This window comes from Mytilus californianus, unplaced genomic scaffold, assembly GCF_021869535.1.
Source record: "Mytilus californianus isolate M0D057914Y unplaced genomic scaffold, xbMytCali1.0.p SCAF_1, whole genome shotgun sequence".
Classification (NCBI taxonomy): domain Eukaryota; kingdom Metazoa; phylum Mollusca; class Bivalvia; order Mytilida; family Mytilidae; genus Mytilus; species Mytilus californianus.
In genome coordinates, this window is record NW_026262581.1 from 84,555,291 (window position 1) to 84,573,413 (window position 18,123).

Consider the following 18,123-nt stretch of genomic DNA (forward strand, 5'->3'; position numbering starts at 1 on the left):
AATCAACTAAAATAACCAAACGATATCTAAAAAGGGCAACATACAGTCTTAGATAATAGACAGCTGTTATATAATGTGTCAATTCGTAATTAAAAGTACTGTAAGTTCAGAAATTATTGCAAGGTTTTTATTGATGTATATAATGCGACTGAATGAGTATCACAGTAACTCGCATTCTTATATCCAATACATAGAACTTTATGCAGATTTTCATAAAATCTCAATAAACAATCTTACTTTTTAGCCCATTCTACAAAATTTTCAATAATAAAGGCACACAATAATTTCTAAATTTACAGAAATGAATATAAAAATAGAGCTAGTTTACCCAAAATTATCCAACAACCGGTACTAAAAGTATTTGGATATGACATATGACAACTCCTAATTAAGACATTGGCATAGTTAAATTAGAAAAAAAAATATCTCATACCCCAAGACTTATTGTATACAACTTCAATATACAGAGTTATTGTCATGGCAAAGGATCAATACCATAATAATGTTTCAATTGAAATGTGTAGCATTATTTGTTCAATAGATCTAATTAAATAGTGAAATTGTGAAATCATTATTTTTATATATTTACTTAAAGGGGCACTACATGTAGCTAATAGCTGTCAAATTCTCATATTTGATATAAAACGTACTAAACCATATATCCTAATTACAAAAAGTCTAAAATAAACAATTAACAATGCATGGACTCGATAATATGTATCAGCATGTCGTGTGTATTTTTGTCTTGACGTCATCTAATTGACCACCGAAATGACATTTGAAGACTGCTAACGGTTTATAACCCGATAAAAGCATAAATATAAATAGATAGCGACCATGTGCAATTATTATTTCACTATTTTTACAATTTTGATATAGTCAGAGGGGCAACCATTTGATCAACATAATTACCAAAAGATTCCGAAAACAGCTACCTGGGTACGCTTTCAAAATTGAGTTAAATTTAACCTAGGTACCTGTAGCAGCTTTAATTTCATCATAGGTACTTCTCCTTAAATAAAACGAACACAGCGTACACAGGGTACGTTATTATAGTACCCATAATGCACGTTCAGTTTCATAAAACCATAGTTCAGCGAAAAAATATAAACATGGGTAAATTGTGTTATATTAACTTATCGGTGTACTTTCTTGTATTTTGAAGTGTTACATGAAACCGCATGCTTTCAAGGGTCTCTAATCTCAATATTCAATCAACATTTCAGCTAGATATATATATATTTTTTTTACCCATTTCAGAAAAGCCTTCTCACTAATACAATAGTGTTTAAGTTAGTTCGATTTACTTTTGAAGTGATGACCTATTTTTTTTTTTTTGATGTTCTGTCAGGTGATGTTATTCCGAAGACCGCTGACGTAGTTTCTGTCAGTTGAGGTTATATTTGATACAGATATTTAATGCGTTCCGAAAAGAAAATTTCAACCAATCAGCGGAATTTTACATCTATTTTTGATGCAGATTCTTGCAGACTAAAATGGAAATTATAGTAAAATAGAATGTTTTTAGTAGATATAAAACAGGGAATAATGAACTCTTTAAGCAAAAGATCGGGGTTCTGTGTATTCACATGAATTGTATTTCTCTCCCTACTCTTGAATTTTTCGGTGGTATTTTCCGACCCAAATGGTTTACCAAAACATTTATTTTATTATATAGTATAGTAATAAGAACATCAAACAAAAGTATTGATAAACTATTGATTGTTTAAGTCTTCCATAAATTTTTTGTTTTGAAAATCGAAAATAATTCCATTATACTTAGCCTAACAAAAATAATGTATGTCTTTAGATAAAAAATATCTTGATACTTTGTAGATGTCTAAGGACTTGCTTTATCGGAATCTCATATTTGCATTTTGAAGATACTTAGCTTTACAAACATATTTTATGTCTTGAGATAGAAAACTAATGTCTTGATAGTTTATTGATGTCTATGGATTTGCTCTACTGATATATCATATTTGTATTAAATATGCCATGATATTAACATAATCATTCTATCAATTTGTAGATATTCAAAGTGGATTAGATTTGTAACATACATGTAAATTTATATGTGTTTTTTTAATTTCTAACTCAGAGCCAAGAACTGTATTCTCTGACAGGTGCGATGGTGAATCAACTTTTCAAGAAATGTTAGTATATACAAATACATAAATGTGTGTTCGTAACGTTTGTTTTCATGTATGATGCAATTTACCCGACTGAATTATTTTAACCGGTTTCCCGATTTAAAAAGACGTGTACCTGATATTTTCTGCACACATCTGTCATCTTTTATCGTTGCGTTTATTCTTATATTTGGAAATATTGACATATAAATGAATATTTCAATAATCTATTTTATCCATTCTGTACATGTGTGATGTTGAATTGTTATCAATATGCGTTATATTATGCCCTTTAGTAAATCCAATTTACCGGTATGCAAGAACGAAAGACAGAATTCCTACGGAAGAGCGGGGCTTACATGATACTGCTCATATCTTGAGACATGGACAAATGTCTTAAGACGTTTAATTCCAGTTTATTATATAAATGCGTTTTTCTGCATGGTTAATTATTAATACATGTTTGACATTGTCCATGTCTTGATACATACAGTAAATATCTAAAGATATGAAGTTGAACTGTAAAAATATTATATTATGCCCTTTAGTAAATCCAATTTACCGGTATGCAAGTACGAAATACAGAATCCCTACGGAAGAGCGGGACTTACATGATACTGCTCATATCTTGAGACATGGAAAAATGTCTTAAGACGTTTAATTCCAGTTTATTATATAAATGCGTTTTTCTGCATGGTTAATTATAAATACATCTTTGACATTGTCCATGTCTTGAGACATACAGTAAATATCTTAAGATATGAAGTTGAACTGTCAAAATATTTGTAATGGGGGCTTCTGTTGAAATTTTGTCGGTCAATAGTTATGTCTTTAAAAAAAACGTTTAAGGCATAACGTGTCGTCGACAAACAGGTTGACGTCTCATGCAATGACAATACTAATACGGTAACCACAACACATACTCTTATAGCTAATTTTGAGATTGTCGTTGTGCAAATAGCAAAGTGTTAATGATTTATTAATTATTAACCCACTCCGAACCATGAACAGAGCCTATTCACACATATGATCGTATGCGTTAAATCACTCTTTTATTAACCATTAGATGATACACTACAAATTTTAATCTGTGTAATGTTTACTTTTTCTATCATACTGTATAAAACTTCTACCTCATTATATATGTTTTATCTGTTGTCAGTATCTTCAAAAAATGAATACATGTTCAACCAAATGTTTCAAAACGCGTCAAACATGTCAAGAACTTAATATATGTGTGCATACGAATGTTCACTTTTATTCTTGTATAAAATAAGGACATCAAACAAAGGTATTGACAAACTATTGATTGTTTAAGTCTTCCATGAAATTTTTGTTCTGAAAATCGAAAATAATTCCAAAATACTTAGCCTAACAAAAATATTTTATGTTTAGACAGAAAATGAAAATGTTCATACTTTGTAGATGTCTACGGACTTGCTTTATCGGAATCTCATATTTGCATTTTGAAGATACCTAGACTTTCAAAAATATTATATGTCTTGCGATAGAAAAAAAATATCTTGATACTTTATTGATGTCTAAGGACTAATCGGTCTATCATATTTGTATTTTGAAGATAAAATACAAAATAAATAAAACATGAAATGAAATTAACATAATCAGTCCATTAATTTGTAGATTTTTTAAATGGGTAAACATCGTCACGTACATGTATATTCATACGTTTTCAAGGCAAATGAACAAACACCTTATGTCTTTGGAAGTCTTAAGACACGAGACCAAAACAAGTATGTCTTGAGACATGGAATCTATGTCTTAAGACATGGATCTTTAAGACATTATTGAAATTTTAACATTTGTATCCTCTCATCCAAGACTTCTTGAAGAAAATTGTTGGTGTCTTGAAGACATGGAAACAAAACAAATACCACTGGCCATTAAAACATATTTCAAACACATGAACACATTTTTTATATTTATTATTTGTAAGAAGACAACTAATTTGTAGAAGATAATTTAAAGTGATCTACGGGGATAAGGGCAAGAACTTAAAACTTTAATTTGATATCAAATATAATTTACAATAACATTGATGAAATTTTTATTTGTTCTTAGATTAATACTGATTCCGTATTATATTTTTAGGGAAAACTAGAATTCTAAAAGTTCCTCTGATATTCTAGGTCAAAATATGGCATGGAGGATTGAATCTTTTATTCCTCGCTAAAGAGATACTAGGATTTAACTTCACAAATAACCAATTCAAAGATAACAACTCTAGAAAACGTATGTCCTAGATAGAATATTTCCTTCAATTTAGATTCCCTCTCATTACAATTTTTGATTACAGTATTAACAGAATTACCAAAAACCTTAAATCTGCTAAATAGGAGGCAATAAATGTTTTTAAAGAAATCATCGTGATCTCATTATTTCAGTCTAACGTAGATAAATATTTTTTGAATATTTGATATAATTGATATTCAAATTATGTTATTTCTGGTTTGATGGTTTTGGTCAAACACTACAAAGTTCCTTCGACACACGAAACATCTAAAATCAACCCTGGTTTGTGTTGCTTGATCTCAATTTCTGTGGCTGTTGTTTGTTTTTTTTTTTTTACCTATTTTGAGGCCATTTAGTGTTCCTTCATCAGCTTTGGCCCTTGGTATCATCTTATTTGTTTGCTGCTACTTGATGTCTCTAACATTTTTTCTCACTATTTACTAGTTCAAACTAAAGACAATTAATAAAATATCGTATGATGTCTCTGTTCAGACGCACCAATTTTTTTCAATCTGATTGAAATCAAATCCTTAAAAAGGTCTGAAACGTTCTGTTCTTTCTGTTCTGGTAAATATTACATCAGCCAATGAAATTTCAGCCTTCAAATTTTGAAGGTGGGTATCATTACTGCACAACCAGAGAATCCCAAAAGGTCTCTGAGTGTTGTAAGACCCTCGTAAGCACAGCATGGACACAGAATCTGTATTCTGATCAGATTGTATTTGTTTCTTTTTCTAGCTCTTAGTTGAGTCAAAAATTTATATCTCCTTGGCTGTTAAATATTTTGCGTTTGGACATTTCTGGTGAAGATAAATTTATCCTGAAAAGTGCTTTTCTTGTCCTGAATTTACAAAGTCATTTTTATTCAATCCCCTCCAATTTTCCCTTATGTTGTTCATTAATAATAGCCCTTGTTTGCTTGTAACCTTGTGAACAAGCAAATTAAAAATTTTGGTTGGTGTGTTAGTTTAGTACAAAACAGGGTTCCCATTCATATCCCACTGAACCGCCATGGGTGACTTGGGAATATAAGTATGGTCACTCTTGGTCTTCTTCGGACCAGCAGTAAAACCATTGCCAAAGTGGGCCATCCATTTGACTATGCGGGATGTACATGCAAGCAGTCAGAATGTGGACGTTAAATTTGATTTCTTGTGTAGAGACAGTGCCATGCTCTGCATGTTAAGAATCCTTGCCACAACTCTTTGAGGAGTTCCGTAGATGGCCTATTGCACGGCAAAATTTCTGTCCTTATCCACCATACCCTCGTTTTCCAGTAGCAGTTTAAATTTCCCTGACCTTCATCCTGGAAGGACTTTATAAATAAAATGTATTGTTAATTTGTTCTCCTTCTGAACAGGCATACAATATTTGCCACTGCAAATGTTTACCAACAATCAATCAATCAATCATATCACATTGACATATTCTTATTCTGATATGTATGCATTATTTGCTATTGGCCTTTAAACACCAATCCTGTCCCATCATCATTATCATCATTTTTTGTCTTAGCATTGTACATATTTTTCAAATATATATATACAATTCGTCTCAAATATTACTATCTTTATGCGTTTAAACCATTATTGTTTTTTTAGAAAAAATATGTGAACACTTCCATGACTTCAGTTGTAATATCTGTTTTAAAGTCATACCTTCCAAATTAAACGTTTCTCACCCGTAACTAATGTTCGTATATGAATAAGGTATATAACATCATGAATGCTCTCTCTGTGATTATATTAGTTTTTGAATACTATTTATGCCTGATTGCCTTATCTTATGACATAAGCCTTATCTGACCATATTAAATGCAACTTTATATATAATTTCAATACACAGATGACAAATATGTCAGTTATGTTTTAGTCAACTCTAATTTTCAAATAAATAAGATAATATAAGAAACAAAAATAAATTAAATTAATGTCAAATATTTGATTTCAGTCTATATTTTTTCTTTCTTGCATGCTGAAGTTGTTTTCTTATCTGTAAATATAAATTGAAATAAGATATTAATATGCATGCATATGGTATACATGAGTTTTAAAATAATTATTTCAGCTTAAAACAAGTTCATAACAGTATCTACTGATAGGTTTATAATCGGATATGTTCTTGATATGAATTCCAACATACAGCATTACTGTGTACTTTTTTTGCAAAACTGAACTTGTGCAACACATTTTGTTTTTCAAAATCAATAAAAGAACAGAGTTCCAATGTCCCCTGCGTTGCACATATGTTATCTATCAAAGGAACAATGGAAATTACTAAAAGAAAACGCTTTTTTTTTTAAAGCAATTTATAAATATCTTAGAGAAATGAAGGCTTCAGAGGAAATGCAATGCGAGTTCCGTTATAACTAAATTTTTCATGGGGAAAATCTTGTTCAAAATATTTGATCAACACTTTTTTTTGAAAGTGTTAAAGACACTGCTGATATAAACCTATGATATGAATTTCATGCAAATCTGGCAAGAATTGTACACATGAGAGTGCTAACAATGCGATTTTCCATATAATCACTATTTCAAAGAGGCATAACTCTTTTAATAATATTTTATTGGCACTGATTTTCTACCTCGTCAAAAACATTGATGATATAAACCTATAATATAAATAAATTTCATAAAAATCTGGCAAGAATTGTACATTAGAGTGCTCAGAAGGCAATTTTCCATATAATTAATGAATCCAAGAGGCATAACCCTTTACAAAATTATTGATCAGCACTGATACAAAACTATAATATAAATTTCATAAATATCTTGCAAGAATTGTACATATGAGAACGCTAACGATGCAATTTTCCAAATAATCAATATTTCCAAGGGGCATAACTTTTTTAAAAATAATTGAAAGGCACTGATTTTCGAACTCATCCGAGACATTGCTGATAATAACCTATGATATGTGAGAGTGCTAACAAGACCAGACAGAGGGACACATAGACGGACGAACGCCCGGTATTTCTTGTTTCCCCCTGCAACACGTTGCGCGGGGGACAAAGACAATTACAGCTATGTTGACTTATTTTTAGATCTAGTAAGGCTGATAATCAAGGGTTCTTTTAAGTTTCAATTCATCTATTGTCATGATTGTAGTTTTCCAGATAATAGGCGAAAATACAAAATAAACTGTTGACGTCAACATGTTGATACAGAGATTTGTCTCCCCTGTCTGCATAAAATTCAGAAAAGAAGAAAAGACAAATCTAGTGGACAGCAACATTGCTAGTTAATTCAAAGTCGCTGGATCATGAACTAGTGGGCAGGGCCTTGAAATGGTCAACAAAATGAGATGTACAGACAGTAATGTAACTTTATAGAACATGTCGTTGTCTATTGTAAGTAGATCCTATCAAACTAACTTAAGCAGAAAACATAACATTCAAAATTGGTAATGAAATGAAAGTCACTGGATCGTGACCTACAGGGTCAGGGAGTCAAAATAGTTGTCAAACTGATATGTACTGATAGAAATGCAACTCTGAAAAAATATTATTGATATATCACAAGTAGTTCCTATTAAACTTATTTAAGCAGAAAACGTAACATTGAAAATTGCTAATTAATTGATAGTTGATGGACCATCACCAATAGAGCAGGGCCTTAAAATAGTTGTCAAACTGATATGAACTGACAGTAATGCAACTTTGTAGAAACTATCTTTGATCTATCACAAAGAGTACCTATCACTAACTTTAAGCAGAAAACTTAACATTGAAAATTGCTAATTAATTCAAAGTCACTGGACCATGACCTAGGAAGTGGGCCTCAAAATAGTCGTCAAACTGATATGTACTGAATGACAGTTAAATATTGAAACTTCATAACAAAATATCATTGATCTATCACAAGTAATTCTTATCAAACTAACTTGAAAATTTAACAATTGAACGCCGACTTCGCCGCGAAAGCAATATCCATGTCTTGTCTTCCTCGACAAAAAGGCGAGACAAAAGTGGTAAATATTGTCATTAAAGGGCAATAACTGCAAAAGTGAGTGCACCAACGATTACATCAATATTGACTTTTTAATAGATTTTGCCTTGTAGATCATTTTTGCTTTCAAAGTTTCAATCTATCTTCGATAGTTTTCTAAGTTAATACACAAAAACTCCAAGAATTGCTAAAAAATGTCATTTAAAGGAAAATAACTGTAACAAGCATTCTAAGAGTATTGCATGGCAATACATCCATGACATAGTCCCCTACCGGTTATAAATTCTTTTTACTGGAACAAAATGCCTAATTAATCAGTAATTTGTAATATTTTCTATATTAAAAAAACTTCGTCCAAATATCTCCTGGTGCAAATATTAAACATTTAATCTGTTTATACTAAAATATATAAAATGTTTTTCTTTTGAATAATGTTTCACTAATGGAGTTGTATCGACATTTAAATAATTGTATTAATTTATATTTCATAAGTACTACATGTCCTAGGACCATAACTCCACCAAAAAATCATCTGAACAGAACAATATTCAAACTTGATCTTATAACTTGTCATGGTTAAACTATAAACAATATCAAACATGTCAACTCTATATCTTCAAAAATAATGAAAAAAGTGTGGAAAACTGATTATTTGCATATTTTTTGAGTCAGAAGACCATAACTCTGCAAAAAATCATCCGAACCTAACAAAATTCGAACTTGATCTGTAAAACATATCAAATCAATATCTTCAAGCACAACAACAACAAAAAATGCGTAAAAGTTAAAACTGATTATTGCATGAATTTTCTAAGTCTGAAGACCATAACTCTGCAACAGAATCATCTGAATCAAATAGAATAAAACTTTGATATGTAACTCTTAATGGTAAAATATATACCAAATATCAAATCAATATCTTCAAGCATGATGAAAAAAATTGCGAAAACTGATTAATTGCATGAATTTTCAAAGTCCAAGGATCATAACTCGGCACAAAAACACCAAACCGAATCCAAATTAAACCTTGATCTGTAATTAGTCATGATAAAAATATATACCAAATATCAAACTCATATCTTAAAGTCATTGAAACTAGAGGCTCTGAAGAGCATGTGTCGCTCACCTGTATCTACTGTGGTTTTGGAAATCATGTAAAATCATAATAAATAGTATTAGATAGCCTAATAATGATTGAGGCCAAGTTTGGTTTAATAAGTTAAATTAAAAGCAGAAGATTTTTGAAAAAATTTACAAAAATTACCAATAAATTGCAGAAAATAACTTTAAAGGACAATGACTCCAATAAGATCTCAATTGCCAATTGGTCATCTTAACTTATTTGTAGATCTTTCTTTGCTTGATATTTTTGCTGTTTACAGTATATCTCAATCTATAATGATATTCAAGATAATTAACAAAAAATAAAAAAATGTCCTTACCTCCGCTCCAAAATTTATTTCACCCAGGGTCTGTATAATGCTGAAAATGCCTTTAAATGGAAAACCCTTCAAAAAACATTTGGACAGGGGTTCCCCTGACCCCGACTAACCCACCGGGTCTGGGGGGGCATTCACCCAATATAAGTATACTGAAAGAAAAGATATAGTAATGGTTTATAGAAAAGGTAACACTGAATAATTCTGAAAATGGAACATATCAAGGAGAAATTATTAGCACCCCCCTGAAAAATTGTACCCCCTGGAAAAAAATCAAGTCATCCCATTGTAGTCTCAGTGTACGGCAAGTAAGATTCCATCTTATACAGATTTTGAATATTGGAGTTATTATACTGCTCACATTTGACTCATCAGCAATTGTAATCATTTGTAAGAAAATTTACCAGATACAAAAATATATGTAGTTCACACACAATTGAAACTAGCAGAGCAAACAAGACATGCCTTCCTCTTGATTGAAAAACTCTTTGAATGTTGTGCTGGTAGTTAATTTCTATTTATCGTTGACATGGTGTCCAGTAATACCATACAACTTGTTTTGGAAGGTGATAGAGGCAAGTACTATTATTACTCCATATGATTCCTTGTTTTATTTTCAATGTACACAGATGCTGTTTGGATTAAAAAATTCTCCATCAACATACCAGTGACTTATTGGTGATTGCTAGGCACACGACAACCTCAAGATATGCTGCATTTTCATTGATGGCATCTTAATTAATAGAAGGATAAATGAAAGGCATTCTAGAATCTATACTAAATTTCCTAAAACTGCAGAGAAGCAACCATGTAGCCAAATTCGTCAAGTGAAGGTAAACAATGATGATCAGAAGGTAGTAGAAGCTAGAATGAAAAGAGATAAATGGGATACTGAGAGAGCTTTCAACTTTTCGACACCAACCAATGCATACAACATTGAGATTAGGGAGTTGTCAGCTGGTTTTTCCCACCATTTTTCTTAAAATGTTCTGTACCAAGTCAGGAAAACGGCCATTGGTATATTATAGTTCGTTTCTGTGTGTGTGTCATTTTATTGTTGAGTTTCTGTTGTGTCGTTGTTCTCCTCTTATATTTGATGTGTTTCCCTCAGTTTTAGTTTGTAACCCGGATTTGTATTTTTTCTCAATCGATTCATGAATTTCGAATAGCGGTATACTACTGTTGCCTTTATTCATCCATAATTTCAGCATGTTTAGCTGTCCTTTGTCCAATTTTATTTCTGCACTAGGCAATAAGCCCAAGAACTAACCATGACAGATTTAGAGACTACCAAGACTACCTCTGTAGGAAAAGGTTCCCCGTGAACACACACAACAATCCAGTAAATTACCTATAAACATTCACCCACAATCACATAAGCCCTTTTTCTCTTTTTTGTCTGCAACTCCATGTGACATGAGTCTGAGTAGATCAGATACATCACATTTTGATTTTGATAATTTCACGTTCAACGATAAATTGCCTTAACACAACAGAATAAATGCCCCGCCAAGGAAACCAAACCAAGACCAAGATATAGACCTGCCAAGAAGACAATTAAATGAACTGGAATCATTCTTATAAGACTTAAGGGATGATTCAGTGTAGGTTAACAAAATGGACCAATATTTTAAATGATTCACCAACCACTGAACAGCTCTCATTTTTAACATGGTGCTGCGTAAAATGCTATATACAGGTGACAAAGAAGGGGACATGCAATCTTCTGAAAGTCGCTGCTAGTTTCACAGAAGAGGTGGAGGTTATAGAACAATAATTGATAGGGACAACCTGTGAATATGAAATTTAAAACAAGCAAACTGGTGCATATATACATGTGCTTCATTAGCTCCTTCTGTCCTTGTTTCAAAAGTTTTGAAAATTGTACGAAAGAAATATTTCTGAACCTTGCTTGAGTTATGTGCTACATATCAAGCTTACAAGATTCCACAATAACTTTTTTCACGGAGCCAATGTTCCCTGTATTATTATACTATACATATTTGCCCACCCCAATAAAAATGATAAAAAAAACTTGAATGTCTAAAAGCAGATAACAAAACATGATCAGGATAGTAAGATTCAATAGCCTAACAATATAAAACTTTGTTATTAAATATATCAGATGTCTTGGTTTGATGCTTTTTTTTTTGTAATGGGCCCAAAATAATTTGTATTGAAAAATTTATCTACTTTCATTACTTGCAGTTTTTCAAAGCAAAGAGTTTTTCCACAATAAGTGTGTATGATCGACCAAGTTTAAAGAAAAGAGCTATTCTGACAAGTAAGTATTTTTTTTACACACTTAATGTATAAAACCTGTAATTTTTTAGGTTAATTATGCCATAAGTGTTGGGTTTCTTAACAGAGCGTAAATGTATGATCTAACCCTAACGATATTTTGAATATTTCTTCACCATAAATATAAATAACCTAAATATATAAAAAAAAAAGTAACATGATTCCACCAGGGAATCATGAATCTGGCAAGAATCTACTTTTAATAGTTGACTTTGATTACTTATAGGATTTTAATGAAAAGGTTTCTGCTATAAGTAGACAGAAAAACTATGCCGGTACTTATAAAATAGACTCCAAATCATAATGATTCAGTTACCTTATGAAAAGAAACAACACAGGAAACAGCATCCCATCCAACAGAATCAAATAAAATATAATAAAAGCATGTGCATGGGTAAAATACAGGCTTCAACAGCTAGCTGCTTATACAATGTATCAAGCTCTGAATCGAAAGTGATGAATAAAGATTAAAAAACTAGGACTGATATATTTTAAATTCTCAGACTAACTAAATATTCAGATATGGCATACAACTACTGAAGAGGTTCTGAACTAGGGACATGGAAATAGTTTAGCAAAAATAATTGACAATCACAACAATCTGTAGAGTTTTTGCCATTGCAAAGGATTTGATGAAATATTAGTATGTCAATTTAGAATTAATATCATTAATTGTTTACCTCAAGGAAAGAAGTATGATAACCAAATTTTATAAATTAAATTGAATAATTTTTCATTATTTTTTTGAGAGTAGTGAGATCTCAGCAAAGATCTAGACTTTGATTTGGGAACGTAAGGAGACTTCTATCAGAAGTGCATATAATCTGCCATAGATTTGGAATCTTGCACTAGAATTACGTCAGATTGGACATCAATTTGAGGAACAGACGTTGATATGAGTCTTAAATATTGCATTTATGAGAGCTCAATTTGAATTGTTTAAAAGGTCAGTTGAGTCTCTAAATTGGTATTTTTCATATTTTCTTTCGTGTATGTTTCTTGTGGCATGCTTTCTCATTTGGTTCTTTTCTAGATTTTCCAGACTTCTCTCTGGGAAGTGATCAGGTTTTGATTTAAATTGAATGTTAAAACTGATCATTAATTGGGTAGGTTTGGTTGAAAATCAACAATGTGTTATAAATATTGGACACGTATCTTTTTGTAAGAATGGTACCATTGGATTGCTATAATCTCTATGTTTTTCATTCCTAGGTGGGTTTTTTTTGTTTAAATTATCCATCAGCTGTGTCTAGGTGAATTTGCAGATAGAATTGAAATTTCTGAAATTTTCATGGTGATTGTAGATATTTTTTTGTTGATTTCAGTAATCTTAACACAACTTAGTTTTTGCGGCAGTCAAGTGTTGTTCTTGTTCATCATTCATTATTGATTTCTCAGCATTTTACAAGATTTTTATCAATGCCTTTCACAGCCAATTGCAAACAATATTTATTCACCAGTATTCATAATTCATCATTCCATCAAGTTATAGAATAAACATGTACTGATCCAAATGTTTTTGTATAAATCCCTGAAGTGACTCAATCTTACCTTTACTGTGTAGTGCCCTATTGACTGTCTTTTCATTGTTTTTTTAAGTCACAGTATTGCCGGTTCTGATTCAAGTTATGGGTTTTGACAATGCCACCATTCCCCTCTTTGTGTCTTTTTTAACTCTTTCTTCATATAACTTGCAAATTTAGCCCAAGATGTCAGTTTCTAACTTATTGCTATAACTTGAAAGGTGTAAATTTATTGATTTTTTGTTTAATTTGGAGAAGGCGGGAAGGGGATTGTGTTGTTTACGTGGTTTATTTTCTTTATTTTAAATTGCATTGCCTTAAGTAATCATGATGCTAAATATCTTACTTATTTCATACACAGACTAAAGGATGTAGTGTTTTCAAATACGCCAAACACTATTCTAAAGCAATGTCTCAAGACATAGATGTGACAAAAATGTGTCTTGAGACATATCTCTATACACAGTTTTATGTCTCTTAAGATGCCTTTAAGACCTTTAAGACGTGTCTATCAGACGCTTCTTCAAGTCCGTCTCAAGAAGCGTCTTGGAAATTTGTCTCAAGACAAGGATGTTCATTTGCTGTGTTTGTTTAATTTCTAACTCAGAGCCAAGAACTGTATTTTTTGACAAGTATAATTTCACGGTGAATCAAATTTTCAAGAAATGTAAGTATATACAAAGACATAAATGAGTGTTTTTAATGTTTGTTTTCAAGTATGATGCAATTTACACGACTGAATTATTTTAACCGGTTTTCCGATTCAAATAGACGTGTACCTGCTATTTTTCTACACACATCTGTTTATCGTTGAGTTTATTCTTATATTTTGAAATATTGACATATAAATGAATATTTCAGTAATCTATTTTATTCATTCTGTACATGTGTGATGTTGAATTGTTATGCGTTATATTATGCCCTTTAGTAAATCCAATCTACAAGTATGCAAGTACGAAAAACGAGAATACCTACAGAAGAGCGGGGCTTACATGATACTGCTCTTGTCTTGAGACATGGAAAAATGTCTTAAGACGTTTAATTCCAATTTATTAAATAAAAGCATTTTTCTGCATGGTTGATTATTAATACATCTTTGACATTGTCCATGTCTTGAGACATACAGTAAATATCTTAAGATATGAAGAACTGTAAAAATATTTGTAATGGGGTCTTCTGTTGAAATTTTGTCGGTCGATAGTTATTTCTTTCCAAAAACTGCTAGAAATAGTTGCTGAATAAATTCAAAAGTTTACGGTATAAAGTGTCGTCGACAAAGAGGTTGACGTCTCATGCAATGAATGGATACGACAATACTAATACGGTTACCACAACACTTACTCTTATGGCTAATTTTGAGATAGTCGTTGTGCAAAAAGCAAAGTGTTAGTGGTTTATTAATTATTAACCCACTCCGAACCATTAACAGGGCCTATTTACACATCTGATCGTGTGCGTTGAATCGCTCTTTTGTTAACTATTAGATGATACACTACTAATTTACACATGTGTAGTGTTTACTTTTTCTATCATACTGTATAAAACTTCTACCTCACTACATCTGTTCTGTTGTCAGTATCTTCAAAAAATGAATACATGTTCAACCAAATGTTTCAAAACGCGTCAAACATGTCTTTGTAATGTCTACAGATTTGAATTTGAAATTAATATATGTGTGCATACGAATGTTCACTCTTATTTTTGTATAAAATAAGGACATCAAACAAAAGTATTGACAAACTATTGATTGTTTCAGTCTTCCATTAAATTTTTGTTCTGAAAGTCGAAAATAATTCCAAAATACTTAGCCTAACAAAAATATTTTATGTCTTTAGATAGAAAATGAAAATGTTCATACTTTGTAGATGTCTAATGACTTGCCTTATCGGAATCTCGTATTTGCATTTTAAAGATACCTAGCCTTACAAAAATATTATATGTCTTGAGATAGAAAATAAATATCTTGATACTTTATTGATGTCTAAGGACTAATCGGTCTATCATATTTGTATTTTGAAGATAAAATACAAAATAAAAAAAACATCAAAATGAAACTAACATAATCATTCTATTAATTTGTAGATTTTTATAATGGGTAAACTTTGTCACGTACATCTATATTCATAAGTTTTTGTTTAATTTCTCACTCAGAGCCAAGAACTGTATTTTCTGACAAGTGTAATTTCACGGTGAATCAAATTTGCAAGAAATGTAAGTATATACAAAGATATAAATGCGTGTTTTTAACGTTTGTTTTCAAGTATGCTGCAATTTACACGACTGAATTATTTTAACCGGTTTTCCGATTCAAATAAACGTGTACCTGATATTTTTCAACATACATCTGTCGTCTTTTATCGTTGAGTTACTCTTATATTTTGAAATATTGACATATAAATGAATATTTCAGTAATCTATTTTATTCATTCTGTACATGATATGTGTGATGTTGAATTGTTATCAATATGCGTTATATTATGCCCTTTAGTAAATCGAATCTTCCGGTATGCAAGTACGAAAAACGAGAATACCTACAGAAGAGCGGGACTTACATGATACTGTGAATGTCTTGAGACATGGAAAAATGTCTTAAGACGTTTAATTCCAGTTTATTATATAAAAGCGTTTTTCTGCATGGTTGATTATAAATACATCTTTGACATTGTCCATGTCTTGAGACATACAGTAAATATCTTAAGATATGAAGTTGAACTGTAAAAATATTTGCAATGGGGTCTTTTGTTGAAATTGTGTCGGTCGATAGTTATTTCTTTCGAAAAATTGCTACAAATAGTTGCTGAATGAATTCAAAAGTTTACGGTATAAAGTGTCGTCGACAAAGAGGTTGACGTCTCATGCAATGAATGGATACGACAATACTAATACGGTTACCACAACACATACTCTTATGGCTAATTTTGAAATAGTCGTTGTGCAAAAAGCAAAGTGTTAATGGTTTATTAATTATTAACCCACTCCGAACCATAAACAGAGCCTATTTACACATCTGATCGTGTGCGTTGAATCGCTCTTTTGTTAACTATCAGATGATACACTACTAATTTACACATGTGTAGTGTTTACTTTTTCTATCATACTGTATAAAACTTCTACCTCACTACATCTGTTCTGTTGTCAGTATCTTCAAAAAATGAATACATGTTCAACCAAATGTTTCAAAACGCGTCAAACATGTCTTTGTAATGTCTACAGATTTGAATTTGAAATAAATTATGTGTGCATACGAATGTTCACTCTTATTTTTGTATACAATAAAGACATCAAACAAAAGTATTGACAAACTATTGATTGTTTCAGTCTTCCATTAAATTTTTGTTCTGAAAATCGAAAATAATTCCAAAATACTTAGCCTAACAAAAATATTTTATGTCTTTAGATAGAAAATGAAAATGTTCATACTTTGTAGATGTGTAAGGACTTGCCTTATCGGAATCTCGTATTTGCATTTTGAAGATATCTAGCCTTACAAAAATATTATATGTCTTGAGATAGAAAATAAATATCTTGATACTTTATTGATACTAAGGGCTAATCGGTGTATCATATTTGTATTTTGAAGATAAAATACAAAATAGATAAAACATCAAAATGAAATTAACATAATCATTCTATTAATTTGTAGATTTTTATAATGGGTAAACATTGTCACGTACATGAATATTCATAAGTTTTTCTTTAATTTCTCACTCAGAGCCAAGAACTGTATTTTCTGACAAGTGTAATTTCACGGTAAATCAAATTTGCAAGAAATGTAAGTATATAAAAAGACATAAATGCGTGTTTTTAACGTTTGTTTTCAAGTATGATGCAATTTACACGACTGAATTATTTTAACCGGTTTTCCGATTGTAATAAACGTTTACCTGATATTTTTCAACACACATCTGTCGTCTTTTATCGTTGAGTTTATTCTTATATTTTGAAATATTGACATATAAATGAATATTTCAGTAATCTATTTTATTCATTCTGTACATGTGTGATGTTGAATTGTTATCAATATGCGTTATATTATGCCCTTTAGTAAATCCAATCTTCCGGTATGCAAGTACGAAAAACGAGAATACCTACAGAAGAGCGGGACTTACATGATACTGCTCATGTCTTGAGACATGGAAAAATGTCTTCAGACGTTTAATTCCAGTTTATTATATAAAAGCATTCATAGCAAATGAACCTCATTGTCTTAAGACATCTCGAGACAGTCTTGAGACATACACCTAATGTCTTGAGACATAGCGCATACGTCTTAAGACATGAAACCATTTAAGATGTGTCTTGAGACATGGATTCTATGTCTTAAGACATGTATCTTTAAGACATTATTGAAACTTCAAAAAGTGTATCCTCTTAAAAAAATTTGTTGGTGTCTTGAAGACATTGAAACAAAAAATTACCAGTGGCCCTTAAAACACACAAAAAACGTTTTTATATGCAAAATTTATTTTGATAGAAGACAACTAATTGACAAGATAATGTAAGGTGATTTCCGTGAATAAGGACAAGA

The 18,123-nt window shown here is 31.0% G+C and overlaps 2 long non-coding RNA genes across 12 annotated transcripts in view; one reads left to right on the forward strand and one right to left on the reverse strand.

Annotated features, from left to right (window-relative positions):
* Positions 1 to 18,123, forward strand: part of LOC127725188 (uncharacterized) — a 38,708-nt gene that overhangs the window by 8,875 nt on the left and 11,710 nt on the right. For 3 of the 10 annotated variants that reach the window (XR_007992832.1, XR_007992843.1, XR_007992836.1), the window contains exon 2: positions 11,980 to 12,055. This is a non-coding gene — a long non-coding RNA (uncharacterized LOC127725188). Of the gene's footprint in view, positions 1 to 11,979; positions 12,056 to 12,826; positions 13,019 to 14,202; positions 14,263 to 15,746; positions 15,807 to 17,307; positions 17,342 to 18,123 lie in introns of those variants that run through there. The other 7 variants (XR_007992841.1, XR_007992852.1, XR_007992830.1 and 4 more) reach the window with 5 other exon arrangements.
* Positions 6,069 to 18,123, reverse strand: part of LOC127725215 (uncharacterized) — a 35,735-nt gene continuing 23,680 nt past the window's right edge. For both annotated transcript variants that reach the window (XR_007992872.1, XR_007992866.1), the window contains one exon: positions 6,069 to 6,374. This is a non-coding gene — a long non-coding RNA (uncharacterized LOC127725215). The remainder of the gene's footprint in view (positions 6,375 to 18,123) is intronic.